The 15235-nt window shown below is 36.2% G+C and overlaps 1 long non-coding RNA gene across 1 annotated transcript; it reads left to right on the forward strand.

Moving 5' to 3' along the window:
• The first annotated feature begins 4543 nt into the window (after window positions 1-4543).
• LOC141371422 (uncharacterized) lies at window positions 4544-14907 on the forward strand. The gene is made up of 3 exons (XR_012376374.1): window positions 4544-4606; window positions 12682-12774; window positions 14734-14907. It is a non-coding gene; the product is annotated as an uncharacterized lncRNA (long non-coding RNA).
• Window positions 14908-15235: the final 328 nt, after the last annotated feature.

Below are 15235 nucleotides of genomic sequence, written 5' to 3' on the forward strand. Positions count from 1 at the left end.
CAGTTTATCTGATAATGGGTTAATACCCCAAATATAAAGCAAGTCATATAACTCAACAACAACAACCCCAAACAGTTCAATTAAAAATGGGCAGAGAATCTGAATAGACATTTTTTCAAAGAAGACATACAAATGACCAATAGGCATATGAAAAGGTTCTCAACATAACTAAACACCAGGGAAATGAGATAAAAACCATAATGAGGTATCACCTCACACCTTTCAGAAGGATAATTATCAAAAAGTTAAAAAATACCAAGTGTTGGCTAGGGTATGGCGTAAAGGGCGCTACTGAGGGGAATGTGAATTGGTGCAACCACTATGGAAAGCATTATAATATTTTCTCAAAAAATTAAAAATAGAACTGCCACATGATTCATCAATCCTACTTCTGTATGTATACATAAAAAAAGTGAAATCAGGATTTCAAAGAGGTATCTGCCCTCCCATGTTCGTTGCAGCATTATTCACAACAGCCACATATAGAAACAACCGAAGTGACCATCTACAGATAAATGGATAAAGATGTGATATGTATATTCCACTCTACACAGCCATGAGAAGGAAGGAAATGCTATTTGTGACAACATGGATGGAACTTGAGGGCATTATATTAAGATAAATCAGAGAAAGACAAATACTGCATAATCTCACTTATATGTGGAATTTAAAAAGCCAAACTCACAGAGACAGAGAGTAGAATGGTAGTTGCCAAGGCTTGGGTGGTGGGTAGGGGAAATGGGGACATGTTGGTCAAAGGGAGCAGACTTTCAGTTTTAAGTTGAATAAGTTCTGGAAATCCATTGTATAGCATTGTATTATATACAAGAAAGTTGCTAAGAGAGCAGATCATAAACATTTTCACCACACACACACACACACACACACACACACACAAACACACACAGGTAATTATGTGAGATGATGGAAGTGTTAACTGACACTATGTTAATCATTTCACAATATGATACAGGTATTAAGTTATCACCTGTACACTTGAAACATATACAATGTTAGATATCAATTGCATCTCAAAAAATCTGGAAAAATACATAGTGGAAATCACTTTTCTTGAGTTCTGCATTTGATATTTGTCTGTATCCAGGTTCTAGTATTAATAATACATCTCCCCTGGCTCACACATATCCCTCAACACAATGACCCTGCTGGGAGCTCAGGTCTTATGTAGTGTTATCCCAACTTTGGTAAGTTTAACTTCCTTAAGCCTTAAATTTGTACTCCAGTCCTTTTTGTTTGTTTGTTTTAATTTTTTATTGTTATGTTAATCACCATATATTACATCATTTGTTTTGGTGTAGTGTTCCATGATTCATTGTTTGTTCATAACACCCAGTGCTCCATGCAGAATGTGCTCTCTTTAATACCCATCACCAGGCTAACCCATCCCCCCACCCTCCTCCCCTCTAGAACCCTCAGTTTGTTTTTCAGAGTCCATCATCTCTCCTGGTTCATCTCCCCCTCTGACTTTACTCCCCTTTGTACTCCAGTCTTTTATCCAGGTTACTCATCAAGGCCTGAGCCCGATTTAATTTACTAATCTAGTCATGTATCTTATGCCATGAAATCTAATTTTTGAGTTTCAAGCCTCTATGAAAGGACATTGCCCGGTACACAATGCTGAAATGGGAAAAAGAATAGCTAGGTAAATAGAGACTGGCTTTCAGAAAATATATGGGCAGTAGTTGCAGTTATAGCAGATGATTTAAAAAATGATGGCCCACATTGTGTAAAAGGAAACATCCTCTAAGAGTGGCAGAAAATGGCAATGGGAGAGTTTGAGAACAGGTGTTACATAGATATTAGGACTAGTTTTATGCGTCATAAAATTCAAGAATTAGATGTATAATTATTGAAGTATTTTTTGAGAATAAAACATCTTAACAAACAATCACCTTTCTATATTTCACACATTTGTGATTTATGGAAGGAAGAGTGACGGTACTCACACAGACCTGCAGTACAATCCACCACAGGAACTTGGCTTCTGCGGATTTCAGTCAAAAACCTGATTGTTTTCATCAATCTGGATTTTATATAATTTCAGTGGATAAAGCTAGTATCACTTGAAATATTAGTTCTCTTACAAGTAATTTTAAATATTAATAGTATTTATTTTTTATTCTTCTCAGTATAATCACTGATGTTAGCTTTGGGTTTTAAAATTCATTCATTCATTCATTCATTTTTAAAAAACTCACCTCAGAAAACAAGTATTTGTTAGTTGCTTATTATTTGGCAGATTTATGCTACTCACTGATGATATAAAAGTGAATCAAATCAGTGAGGTTTCTTCTCTCAGGATCCTAACAGTTAAGTAGGGGAAACAGACCTTCATCAAATAATCACAGAAAAACTATAGTTGAAAAATTTGCTAAGTCCTATGAATACTAATAATTAATATTGGTTGAGAGCTTGTTATGTGCCAGACATTGGTGTAAATACTTTAACAGAATTAGCACATTTAATTCTCACCACCACCCTAAGTGGTATATCCTAGTATAATTTCCATTTTACAAGTGAAGTCACTGAGGCCAGAGATAGTAAATCATGTGGTATCTTAGAACACAAAATACCAAGTAGCAGAATGGACACTGATTATAGGAGCTTGATCTTAGAGCCTGTCTTATATTAACATAACCTTACTTCCTCTCATGTAAAAAAAAAAAAAAAAGTATGCTATGACAATGCATGAGTCAGCTTTCACTATATTACGCTGAAATAACAAATATACCCCCAAGTCTCTGTGGCTTATAACAATAAAAGTTGATTTATTTATTGCTCATGTCAGTGTCCCTTGCAGGTCCGCTGCAACTCTGTTCCATGTCCTTTTTTTCTGGAATCCAGGAGAAAACAAAATTTCCTGTCTTAGCTATAAGACCTGAAACCTCTTAGTAGACATGACATCACTTACACTTGCATGTTACCGTACAAAGCAAGCCTTGTTATAAAATTGGGCATTAATGGGATAAGAAATGTCTTCCTCCTACAAGAAGAGATACCTAGGAAGGGTCCTACCAGGGTGAATTGAGAAAGCAGGAGATATTTTTAACAACTAATATAGCCCACAAAAGATATGTAATGTGAGAGAAATCCTTAATCTAGTCAGGGAGTCAAAGAAAGCTTGAGGTACTGTCTTAGTAGTGTTCTAATGGATAAAAGGTCATTACCTAAAAGCTGTGGTCCACAGAGACCATTCCACATAGTAGAAATGGCAGGTACAAATATCATGAGATTCAAGTAAGCATGGCCTTTTAAAGAATTGAAAGAAATATGGCTGAAGTAAAGACTGGAAAGACAGGGGAGACTGTCCTGAGATGAGTTGTAGAAGTAAGCAATGACAAAATTATACAGGCCCTTCTGGGCCTCATTAAGATTTTGCACATTTATCTTGATAGGAACACATTGAAGTATTTTAAATAAAGGGATGATTTCCCCAGTGATTTTGACTGCTTTACAAAAGAATCATTCTAGGTGAGCTTCACTAACCTAAAGATGTCTCCATCTCCCAGATCTTCCTAATACTATTGTTTTAACTGTTTAAGAAGAGAAAGTAGAGCTAGCTTTTCTATTGTTACCCCTAGCAGAGTTCACTATCAGATCCATCCAAATACAGTGATTCAGAACAGAGTCAGTAACTTCTTCCCTTTCTCTCAGAAGGCAGTTTATACCCTGCCACTTCTATGGTTCAAGTTCTCCCCAGTCACAGGAACCCTTCTGTGTTTCCCTCTTGTCCTTGAGGAGCTGAACAGAGAGCCAACAGTGATGTAGCAAGTCTGCACAGGAGGCCCTTTGCCCTTTATAGTAAGGAGGAAGACTCAGCTGGGAACTGCAGCAGTTTAGAATAGGAAATACGTGCAAATTACTTCTTTTTTAAAAATTTTTATTGTTATGTTAATCACCATACATTACAGCATTAGTTTTTGATGTAGTGTTCCATGATTCATTGTTTGTGCAGAACGTGCCCTCTTTAATACCCATCACCAGGCTAACCCATCCTCCTAACCCCCTCCCCTCTAGAACCCTGTTTGTTTTTCAGAGTCCACCGTCTCTCATGGTTCATCTACATGCAAATTACTTCTAAGTAGAGCATTCAATCTGGAAAAGTTGCAGCATGTGCTTCAGATGTTTTTGGTAGAAATAAGTGGCACCACCTCATTGTCATGGCATCCATCATTATGTTCTGATGTGAACTCAGGTTTGCCTCAGGCATTCCATGAAGAATTGTGCCATCCCCCAAATGGTGTGCAGCCCATCCTAGCCTGTCTTCCTGCTACTGGTAATATAGGTCCATTTTATCTGTCTCTTCAACTGGTAACATTAACTTTCGGATGCTGGTCAGTTAAGAGAAAAACAAGAGGAAAAGCAGCCATTGTATATGTTGTATGTTATGCTACTGTATTACCTGAGGAAAGCTCTCAGTCTATATTTGTATCAGCTACAGAGAGCACATTGTATTTGTTAGAATAGTGCCGGGTTCTACCACTGTGAAGCATCAAAATTCCAAATTCCACTCCACATTAACTTATCATAGATGCAAGTGAGCACTTCTAAGTGATCATTCAGGAAACCAGCATCCTTCCATCTTGTGAGTCTACTATCCTTGAAGTCCTCTTATAAGTCCTCTCATTAATCAGTAGATAAGGAGAAAACACGGAGCAACTCTCAATGCATGTATTTTAGGAAGCAAGTATGGAAGGGGAGCATGTTAGCTTCTGCTCACACTCCACATGCCATGAGCCACAACCCAGCCATATGGCCACACTGAACTAATGGAACAGCTGGGAAATAAAGTATAGCTGTAAGTACAGGAAATAGAAGAAACAGATTTGGAGAAGAGCTAAGTACTCTACCACACACGTTACGTTTTTATTTAATCTTAAAATTTGGAAATGAAATGGTAAATTTTATGTTACATATATTTTACCATCACCACAGCAGGAAATGTTGGGGGAATAGGATCTTCAGAAAAGTCAATTTCTGGTTCATTAAACTTTACTAAAAAATATCCTTTGGGTGGTCCAGCTCTTACTATTCAAAGTGAGATTCAATGAGCTCATTTTCCTGTCTTATTTAGCATAACACAGTTTGCAATTTTTGGCATCCAGATTGAAGTTCCAGAGAGTGATTTTAAAAATCACTTGAAGTCATACCAATAAAGAGTGACTTTATGGTTTTTTTCCCCTCAACATCCATTATTTTGTTTATTTTTCCAACAAATATCTATTGACTGCCCATTATATTCAGAAACTGTATGAGACAATGGGTACAAAGAAGTAAACAAACGGATAAATCCCTAACCTGACCTTGTGGAGTTTCTATTCTTTAGAGGCAGAAGAATATTACACAAGGACAAAAAGCCAGTCTATGAACAACTATATGTTGTCATGACAATGTAGAGCTAGAAAAACAGCTGTGGTCTGTGTAACCAGCAGAAGTTAGTTGCAAGAGAGAGAAAGTGGGTGGAAAGGCATTTCAGGCACTGCTGGTACAAAGACTCTAGTTGGGAAGGGGTGTAGCAACAATAGAACAACAGTGTGAGGGAGGGGGAAAGGGACAGGAGATAATAATAGGGAGTTAGGTAAGGCCAGGTTAAGCATGGACATAAAATTTCTAAAGGACTTTGGACTTGTTTCTGAGCGCAGTGTAGAGCCATTGACGTTTTGGAGCAAGTTATCAGTTACAATTTGGAAAGATGACATGGTTGTTCTTTTTGTTTTGTTTCTGGGTTTTGTTTTTTTAAATTTTTTATTTAAATTCAATTTAATTAACATATAGTGTATTATTAGTTTCATATCTTCAATCACTTCAAACTTAATAAAGCCCAAACTGACCCGACCTGGCTCTGCATTATATCCACAGATCCACCACCTACTAAGCCCACTAAAAAAATTTCAGCTCCAATTTCTCCAAAATCCACATCTAGTTGGTGGATAAATGTCATTGACTTTACCTCCTAAATATCTCCAAGTCCCTTCACTGTTCTCCAAGACCTCTGCATTATCAGCCTCTCTTCATCTTTCTCCGGGTTGTTCCAACAACCTCTAATTTGCCTTACCCTTCAGTGGCTTGTTCTTGCTTTCAAGATAAACTCCAAACCATTTGAAATAGCAGAGACACTGCTCCAGCTAGCCAAATCTCTTTCTTTCTCTTCTCCAGCTACAAGCTTAACCAGTTTGTGTTTGATAATAAGAATTTCAGTATCAATAAGAGTAATGTTATTTTCCCTAAGAAGCCTCCCTGGCTTGTTTCTTGTGGCAGACTTAGCCATTTCTTCCTCTTAGAATCCACAGCTCTGTGTTATATATATATATATATATATATATTACTTGTACAATTGCATTGTAATAGGTTGTTTCCATGTCTAGCTACCAGCTTGGGATTTGGGCCTGTGGTAAAACATTTTACTCATATTTGCGTGCCTAGTACCTCACACTGCCTAGGCTTACAGTATATGTCTAGTATTTACTGAGAATGAAAAATACAGGCGAACAGATAATTTAAAAATGTGGAGAGTTGTATTGATGGTAGGCATTTGATGTTATTAAAATTTTTAAAGAATTTTGCTATGTGGTTTGCATAGACTATTACAAATCTGAAAGCAACTCCAAAATAAGGAATATTATCAATTGACTCTAGATTTCATACTTCAACATTAACAATTCTTCCATTATTTAGAAATCTTGTCTTTGAACTTCATAAGAAGTGTCTACTAGATAAAGTCATTAGTCTCATGCTAAGGATAATTGGTAAGAATTAATTGATAGCTTCTTATATAATTACTAAGAATAAAAGTGAATACAAACTTATAAATGTGATAAATGTCACTTTATAAATGTGATTTGGCAATATATTTTGATAGCCTTTAAAAAGTTCATGCAACTTATACAGCAATTTTATCTCTGGTAATCTATCTTAAGGACCTAATCAGAGTGCGTAGAGATATTTAAGTAAAAGGATATTTACGACAATGTTATTGTGTGTACAAGCCTGACTGCAGTGAATTGGGGGTAAGTAAATAAAGATGATGAATTTCTAAGAGAGATTATATAGTCACTCAGTGTTTTTAGGGGAATAAGGAATATAAATATAAGCAACCAGAAATGTGAGATTTATAAAAATACATAGAGTGAGATCCTATATATTTTAAAAAAACGTACATACATAGTATTGGAAACATATGCATGAAAATAGCCTGGAGGAAAGTGTACCAGAATAATACAATAATTCAGTGTTATGAAGATAATCATGAATTTTCTTTAACCATTAATTTTACAATCTAAAAAAATAGCCAGTAAGTACATGTTCTCACTAGTTGTATTTTCTACCTGCCCACTTTCCCAGAATTTCTTCTCAGAAATTTGTTATAGTTGATAGCCCTATCGAAAGGTCAGCATGCTACATAACACTGAGCCACAAATTGCCCAAATAAATTTAGTCTATATGTTGTGTGGTTAGTTACATACTTACAAGATATTTCACTTGGCATTTTTGTTTTAAAGATTTATTTATTTTAGAGAGAGAGCACACAAGCAGGGGGAGGGGCAGAGGTAGAGGGAGAGAAGCAGACTCCCTGCTGAGTTTAGAGCCCATGCAGGGCTTGATCCCAGGACCCTGAGATCATGACCTGTGCTGAAATCAAGAGGTGGCTCCTTATCCAACTGGTGCCCCTTCACTTGGCATTTTAAAAATAGGATATTGAAGGTGTTAGCATTTGGAACCAAAGTATAAGTGTTTTAATAAAGAAAGAGGCAATGGAAACCAAAGGAAGTAAAAGGAAACTGCAGTGATGATTTATTAAGAGCCCAAAGAAGCAGAGGCAATGATTAAAACTGTTTCTATACCATAACATCCAATAGAGGGCAAGGTCCATGCCTTTGTTTACTGTCTTTAATTGTATTCATTTTATTTATTCCATCCACAAAGGTGTATTACCTTCCTCCTTTTTTCAAGGACCTAGTACTGTGTGAGGCTCTGGGGATACACTATTAAACAAGGCAAACATTTCTGATACTGTGGAACTTACAGTACAGTGCAGGGGACTAAATTCTCAGGGTTGCATGGAATAAAGACTAAGTTAAACATTATTCTTTATTTTTTTAAATTTAAATTCAATTAATTAACATAGAGTATATTATTGGTTTCAGAGGTAGAGTTCAGTGATTCATCAGTTGTATATAACACCCAGTGCTCATTACATCACCTGCCCTCCTTAATACTCATCACCCAATTACTCTATTCCCCCATCCACCTCCCCTACAGCAAATCTGTCTGTTTCCTTTGATTAAGGGTCTCTTATGGTTTGTCTCCCTCTCTGATTTCGTCTTTATTTTTTCCTCCCTTCCCCTATGTTCCTCTGTTTTGTTTCTTAAATCCCACATATGAGTGAAATCATATAATTGTCTGAGTGACTTACTTCACTTAGCATAATACCCTCTAGTTCTTTCATTCTTTTTTTATGACTGAGTAATATTCCATTGTATATATACACCACATCTTCTTTATCCATTCGTCTGTTGATGGACATCTGGGCTCTTTCCATAGTTTGGCTATGGTAGACATTGCTGCTATAAACCCTGGGGTTCAGGTGCCCCTTCGGATCCCTACATTTGTATCTTTGGGGTAAATACCTAATAGTGCACTTGCTAGGTCACAGGGTAGCTCTATTCTCAACTTTTTGAGAAAACTCCATACTGTTTTCCAGAGTGGCTGCACCAGCTCGCATTCCACCAACAGTATAAGAGGGTACCTCTTTCTCCCCATCCTCACCGACATCTGTTGTTTCTTGACTTGTTAATTTTAGTCATTCTGACTGGTGTGAGGTGGTATCTCATTGTGATTTTGATTTGTATGTTCCTGATGCCAAGCGATGTGGAGAATTTTTTCATGTGTCTATTGGCCATTTGTATGTCTTCTTTGGAGAAATGTCTGTTCATGTCTTCTATTTGTTGATTGGATTATTTGTTCTTTGGGTGTTGAGTTTGGTAAGATCTTTATAAATTTTGGATACTAGCCCTTTACCTGATAAGACCTTTGCAAATATCTTCTCCCATTCTGTAGGTTGCCTTTTGATTTTGTCAACTATTTCCTTTGTTGTGCAAAGCTTTTTAATCTTGATGAAGTCCCAATAGTTCATTTTTGCCTTTGTTTCCCTTGCCTTTGGCAATGTGTCTAGGAAAAATTTGCTGCAGCCGAGGTAGAAGAGGTTGCTCCCTGTGTTCTCCTCAAGGATTTTGGATACCTATTCTTCTGAAACTGTTATAAAAAATAGAAATGGAAGGAAAACTTCCAAACCCATTTTATGAGGCCAGCATTACCTTGATCTCAAAACCAGAAAAAGACCCTAAAAAAAAGGAGAATTACAGACCAATATCCCTGATGAATATGGATGCAAAAATTCTCACCAAAATACCAGCCAATAAGATCCAATAGTACATTAAAAGGATTATTCACCATGACCAAGTGGGATTTATTTCTGGGCTGCAAGGGTGGTTCAACACCCAGGAATTAATCAATGTGATACACTCAATTAATAAAAGAAAGGACAAGAACCATATGATACTTAGATGCAGAAAAAGCATTTGACAAAGTACAGCATCCTTTCTTGATTAAAACTCTTCAGAGTGTAGGGTTAGAGGGTACATACCTCAATATCATAAAAGCCATCTATGAAAAACCCACAGTGAATATCATTCTCAATGGGGAAAACCTCTGTTTTTCCCTTAAGATCAGGAACACGGCAGCGATGTCCACTATCATCCCTGCTGTTCAACATAGTACTAGAAGTCCTAGCCTCAGCAATCAGACAACAAAAAGAAATAAAAGGCATCCAAATTGGCAAAGAAGAAGTCAAACTCTCACTCTTTGCAGATGACATGATACTTTATGTGGAAAACCCAAAATTCTCCACCCCAAAACTGCTAGAATTCATAGAGGAATTCAGCAAAGTGGCAGGATATAAAATCAATGCACAGAAATCAGGTGCATTTCTATACACCAACAATGAGAAAGAAGAAAGAGAAATTAAGGAGTCAGTTCCATTTACAATTGCACCCCAAACCATAAGATACGTAGGAATAAATCTAACCAAATAGTCAAAGGATCTGTACTCAGAAAACTATAGAACATTCATGAAAGAAATTGAGAAAGACACAAAGAAATGGAAAAACGTTCCATGTTCATGGATTGGAAGAACAAATATTATTAAAATGTCTATGCTACCTAGAGCAATCTGCACATTCAAAGTAATCCTGATCAAAATACCACCAGCTTTTTTCACAGAAATGGAAGAAATAATCCTAAAATTTGTATGGAACCAGAAAAGAACCCAAATAGCCAGAGGAATGTTGAAAAAGAAAACCGAAGCTGGTGTCATCACAATTCCGGACTTCAAGCTCTATTACAAAGCTCTAATCATCAAGACAGTATGGTACTGGCACAAAAACAGACACACAGATCAATGGAACAGAATAGAGAACTCAGAAATGGACCCTCAACTCTACAGTCAACTAATTTTGGACAAAGCAGGAAAGAATATCCAATGGGACAAAAGACAGTCTCTTCAACAAATGGTGTTGGGAAAATTGGACAGCCACATGCAAAAGAATGAAACTGGACCATTTATTTACACCATACACAAAAAGAGACTCAAAATGGATGAAAGACCTAAATGTGAGACTGAAATAGAAATATTAAGAATAAATTTATTTTCAATAGTACTCTCTGTCACTGTTCTCTTAGAAAACCACACTACCATCTTCTGATTTCCAATAAAATCACCGATGAATCCACCAGAGTTCATTGAAACTTCAAGTTTCAAATGTTGGGAGCATGGTATATTGGAAAGGAAACAAAAAGCCAGAGTCAGGAGATTTGAGTTTCTCTCCTGTTTTTGCCACTAACTTTATTGACCCCATATAAGCATAGAACCATCATGGGCCTGGTTTCCATCATCTGCAGAGTGAGAAGAATGAACTCAAACATCTATTCAAAAGATTTTCCACCCTTCTCTGATTTTTTTTTTTTTTGGTCCTAACTTACACTGACAAATGAAATGGTTTACATTTTTATATTGGATACTAGCTAAGAGCAAGGAAAGGGACCAGATGAATTGGCAGGTTTATTTCCAGAGATGCCAGAATTGCTATATCTTGGATTAGCTGAGGGATGATGAGAAAAAGCACATAGAAACACCATTTGTTTCATTAACTTATTTATTTTCAGGTTAATGCTTTGCAGTGGTCATTAAAATAAAGACTGTGAAAGGAACTGGGATGATTTATCTATTAATTTCTTTATTGTCTTGTAGTTTTATAATTTTGTCTCTGTAAGGATCCTTTCTTTCATCAGGTCAAAAATGTATTCAATTTATCCAACACCAGAAAAAAACAAACAATCCAATTAAAAAATGAGCAGAGGACTTAAATATTTCTTCAAAGAAGACTCACAGATGGCTAACAGACATATGAAAAGATGCTGAACATCACTCATCAGGGAAATACAAATCAAAACCACAATGAGATATCACCTCACACCTGTCAGAATGGCTAAAATCAAGGGTAAGAAACACTAAGGACTGGTAAGAATCTGGAGAAAAAGGAACTCTTATGCACTGTTGGTGGGAATGTAAATTGGTGTAGCCACTGTGGAAAACAGGATGTAGGTTCCTCAAAAAATTAAAAATAAAAATACCATAAGATCCAATAATTCCTCTATTGGGTATTTACCCAGGAAAAATGAAACACTGACGCAGAAAGATATATGCACCCCTATGTTTACTGTTCACTGCAGCATTATTTACAATAGCCAGAACATGGATGCAACTTAAGTGTCCATCAATAGACGAATGGATAAGGAAAGGCTATATTTTCTGACTGTAAAAAAATGTACTCACTTTATTCTTAAGCATTAACCCCCCCTTTTTTTCCTCTTATATGTCTTTTTTTTCCTCTTTTATTACATGTCCTTGAATAAAAGGGAGAGTGGGTCCTGGGAATGACAAAATTAACCCCAGGCAATCAACACAATTGTTCAGTTACTTTCTTATCATGCCCTTACTCAGGACAAGTTTAGTAAAAGGAAAACTATGTTAGCAAAAATTAACATATTTCAACTGTATTTTCTCTTTCCCTGTCATTTATTCCATGTACAAATAAATGCATTTATATTTGATTAAGTATCCAAGTGAGGTCTGACTATAGTTCTTTGTTGGCTATTTATTCTTTTAAAACAAATAATTGGTGCTAATGATTTCTTACAATATAGTATTTTATAATCCTCAAATGTAGTTTAATATACTTTTTCTTAGGAATCGAAAATTCTTGAGAAGTAGTTCCAGGGAAATAAGGTCTCCAATGTACAGATGATGAAGTGAACATCTTAAGATGCTAATTATTTTTTCTAATTAGTTAGCTAATTATATGGCCAGTCAGCCCAGATTTTATAATAAAATGAGACTCACTCTATATTCTGCTTTTCCCCCCATTTTTTGGCCTTATGTTTTCTAAAGCTCCACCAAATTTATTTTCTGGCAGAAAAATTATGAAATTAAAATATGTCCAGATATTTGCAAGTATGAGTAAAACATGCTTCAGGTGAGAAAATACAACTATTTCAGTTTACAATATTCTTGTATTCACAGTTAACACTTGTTTCTCACTATAGTGCTGCTGCCTGACCAGTAAGACGCTAGGAACACAATAGAATATGTGGACTCCAACTAAGTCCCCCAGATAATGCATAATTGTCACATGCATGGTAAGACTCATGTCATAGACACTGGGAAATGATCTGAAGTTCTTTCATGTGGGTGTCTTTACAACCTGGCTCACAGCAAGCACATGTAGGGCAGGGGAATGCTGCACCCTGGGGTCCTCGAATATCTGGTATGGTGCCTACCTGCCACTGATCCCATAAGATTAGTGTCAAGATCCTGTCAAGAATTTTTGGTCTTATCATTATCAAGTTGACTGGCATGTGGTGAAGGAGGATTGCACTCTTCTGATATTCCCCACTGATTTTGAGACACTTATATGAATGCTCATTGAGTCAAATAACAAAGAACCACCAATGTCACCAAATCATGAATTCTAAAGGATTTCATCCTTGGCAAGCTGAGATATAAGTCTACCTAAGGTCTTTCTGATGCAAATTAACTGGATTGATATCTCTTGGCTGTCAGTGCTACTAGAAGCAAATAAGAACACAGTCAGGACTCACGAAGTAGATATAAAATTTAAGGACCCTTCTGTGTGCTACTTTATTTTCTGGGCCAGTAAAAATAGCCATCTGACTTCTGTGACAGGTAACTAAGTTTTCTGCTAGACTTTCTGTTCAATGGAAACTTCATTTAACCAGATGCCTATTCTCAGCATTGTTCAAGGCATTCTGTCTATGCTTACACCAATCTGTGTTCACCTATCAAGACAAAATACAGATTCTCGATCTTTGTTTGCTTTCTTGGTTTTGATGAGTGTCAGTGGGGGTAGACTTTTAAACACCATGTTCTAAGTAGAGGAAATTCTTAAATAGTAATGCTATGTGCAATGCTAATTCTTTTGAAAGGTTAAAAAAAACCTCAATGTGCCTTATATAACATGATCTATTTATACTCTGTCACTAAGGAGAGTCAGCTGCATTTATGTTTGGGGTGAACAGAACAATTTATTTGTACCTTCTCACCCAACTGATCACTATCAGTTTACCCAACTCACTGATAACACTCCGTTAGATCATGGGAAGTTATCAGAAGCATTAATATGTTTGGAACTGAATTATTTAGCATAAAAATATTTAACATAAGAATTCCATGAACAGAGAAATTTAAACACCAGAGTTTCTGTATCTTCTTCCAGTATCATTTAAAATATTAAGTTCTGCCAAAGAATATTATGCATGACAACAGTTACTAAGAGACTCCTGCAGTCTCAATCCCAAATTGCTTTCAAAACTCCTTTAGTATTTCCAGCACCTCGTAGTGACTACTGACACCTCTTGTGAGTTTTTTTTTAACCAATAAGAAACTCTTTAACTGACTCTAAAGCAAATTATTGAATTGTGACCATAACAAAATTCAGGAAAGGGGAGAGACATATTCTGGATTGTGTAACTTCTGAAACCAAAATCTGACTATGATTTCCTAAGACTATTAACCATATCTCCCTCATTTATATGTGGAAACCCACAATACATCAAATGTTACTATATTTACATCCCTCTCTTCTCTAGGCTTTCCAAAGCTTGTATCTGCTCTTACTACTTATTTGACATCTAGCATATACTTTCTTCTGCTTTAATATTCCTCATAATAGAGAGTTTGTTGTATGGAGCACATTACCTGCTATGTTTCCACAAATTGTCACAACAAAGCTTATGCAGTAGGGACTGTTGTTATACCCATTCACGGAGGTAGAAACTGAGGTTTGGCAAGTTAAGTAACTTGCCTAAAGTGATGCAGCATGTAAGTGATAGAAGATTTGAGTCCTGACTACCTGCCTTCAGCTTCCACGTTCTTACTCTCCCTCCTCCTTCCCTCATTTTTCTCCCTCCCACATCCCAACATGATGGCAAAACCAAGGTGCTGGGAATCTGAGACAAGAACAAAATGAAGCCAGTGTCTACATAATGGAAGTCATTGACAGGATTAAAAATAAATTATTTTAGAATTAGACTGTATTTCATGCTTCCTAATTTTTTTCTCTTTTCTAAATCTTATAGATAGGAGGATGCCACTTTTGTATACATGGACCACACAGTTCTCCTCCACCTGGCTGCAGAGACACTGGAAAACCTAGCATGCTGAAAGGCACCGTGAGGCTTCCCTCCTCAGTCAGATATTTATTACGCAAAGGGGCACTCTTTGAAGATTTGCTATTAAATGCTTCAAGTTCCTTTTTGTGTCATTTCATATCTCACTAATGGGCTTCAGTTTAATTCAGTTTTATTTATTCTTTGCTTATTTTATTACAGTAAAAAGGTGCCATTTATAACCCTCTTTATATTTGTGTTGTGTAAGTTTTTTGGTAAACCTTACAAAGCAAGGTGTAATGAAAAATGGCCTGCAATTCAAGAAACTAGTACAAAGAAAAAAGTGCTTTGAGAATGTAAACATAAACAAGTGAAGAATAAATTGGTAAAGTGCATTGTCATAACCACACATCTTTAAGACATTAAATTACACATAATTTTAAATTCTTCAAATTAGTTACTTAAGGATGGC

The sequence above is a fragment of the Callorhinus ursinus genome, unplaced genomic scaffold (assembly GCF_003265705.2).
Source record: "Callorhinus ursinus isolate GAN/ISIS: 27379988/994484 unplaced genomic scaffold, GSC_fseal_2.0 scaffold3, whole genome shotgun sequence".
Taxonomy (NCBI): Eukaryota; Metazoa; Chordata; class Mammalia; order Carnivora; family Otariidae; genus Callorhinus; species Callorhinus ursinus.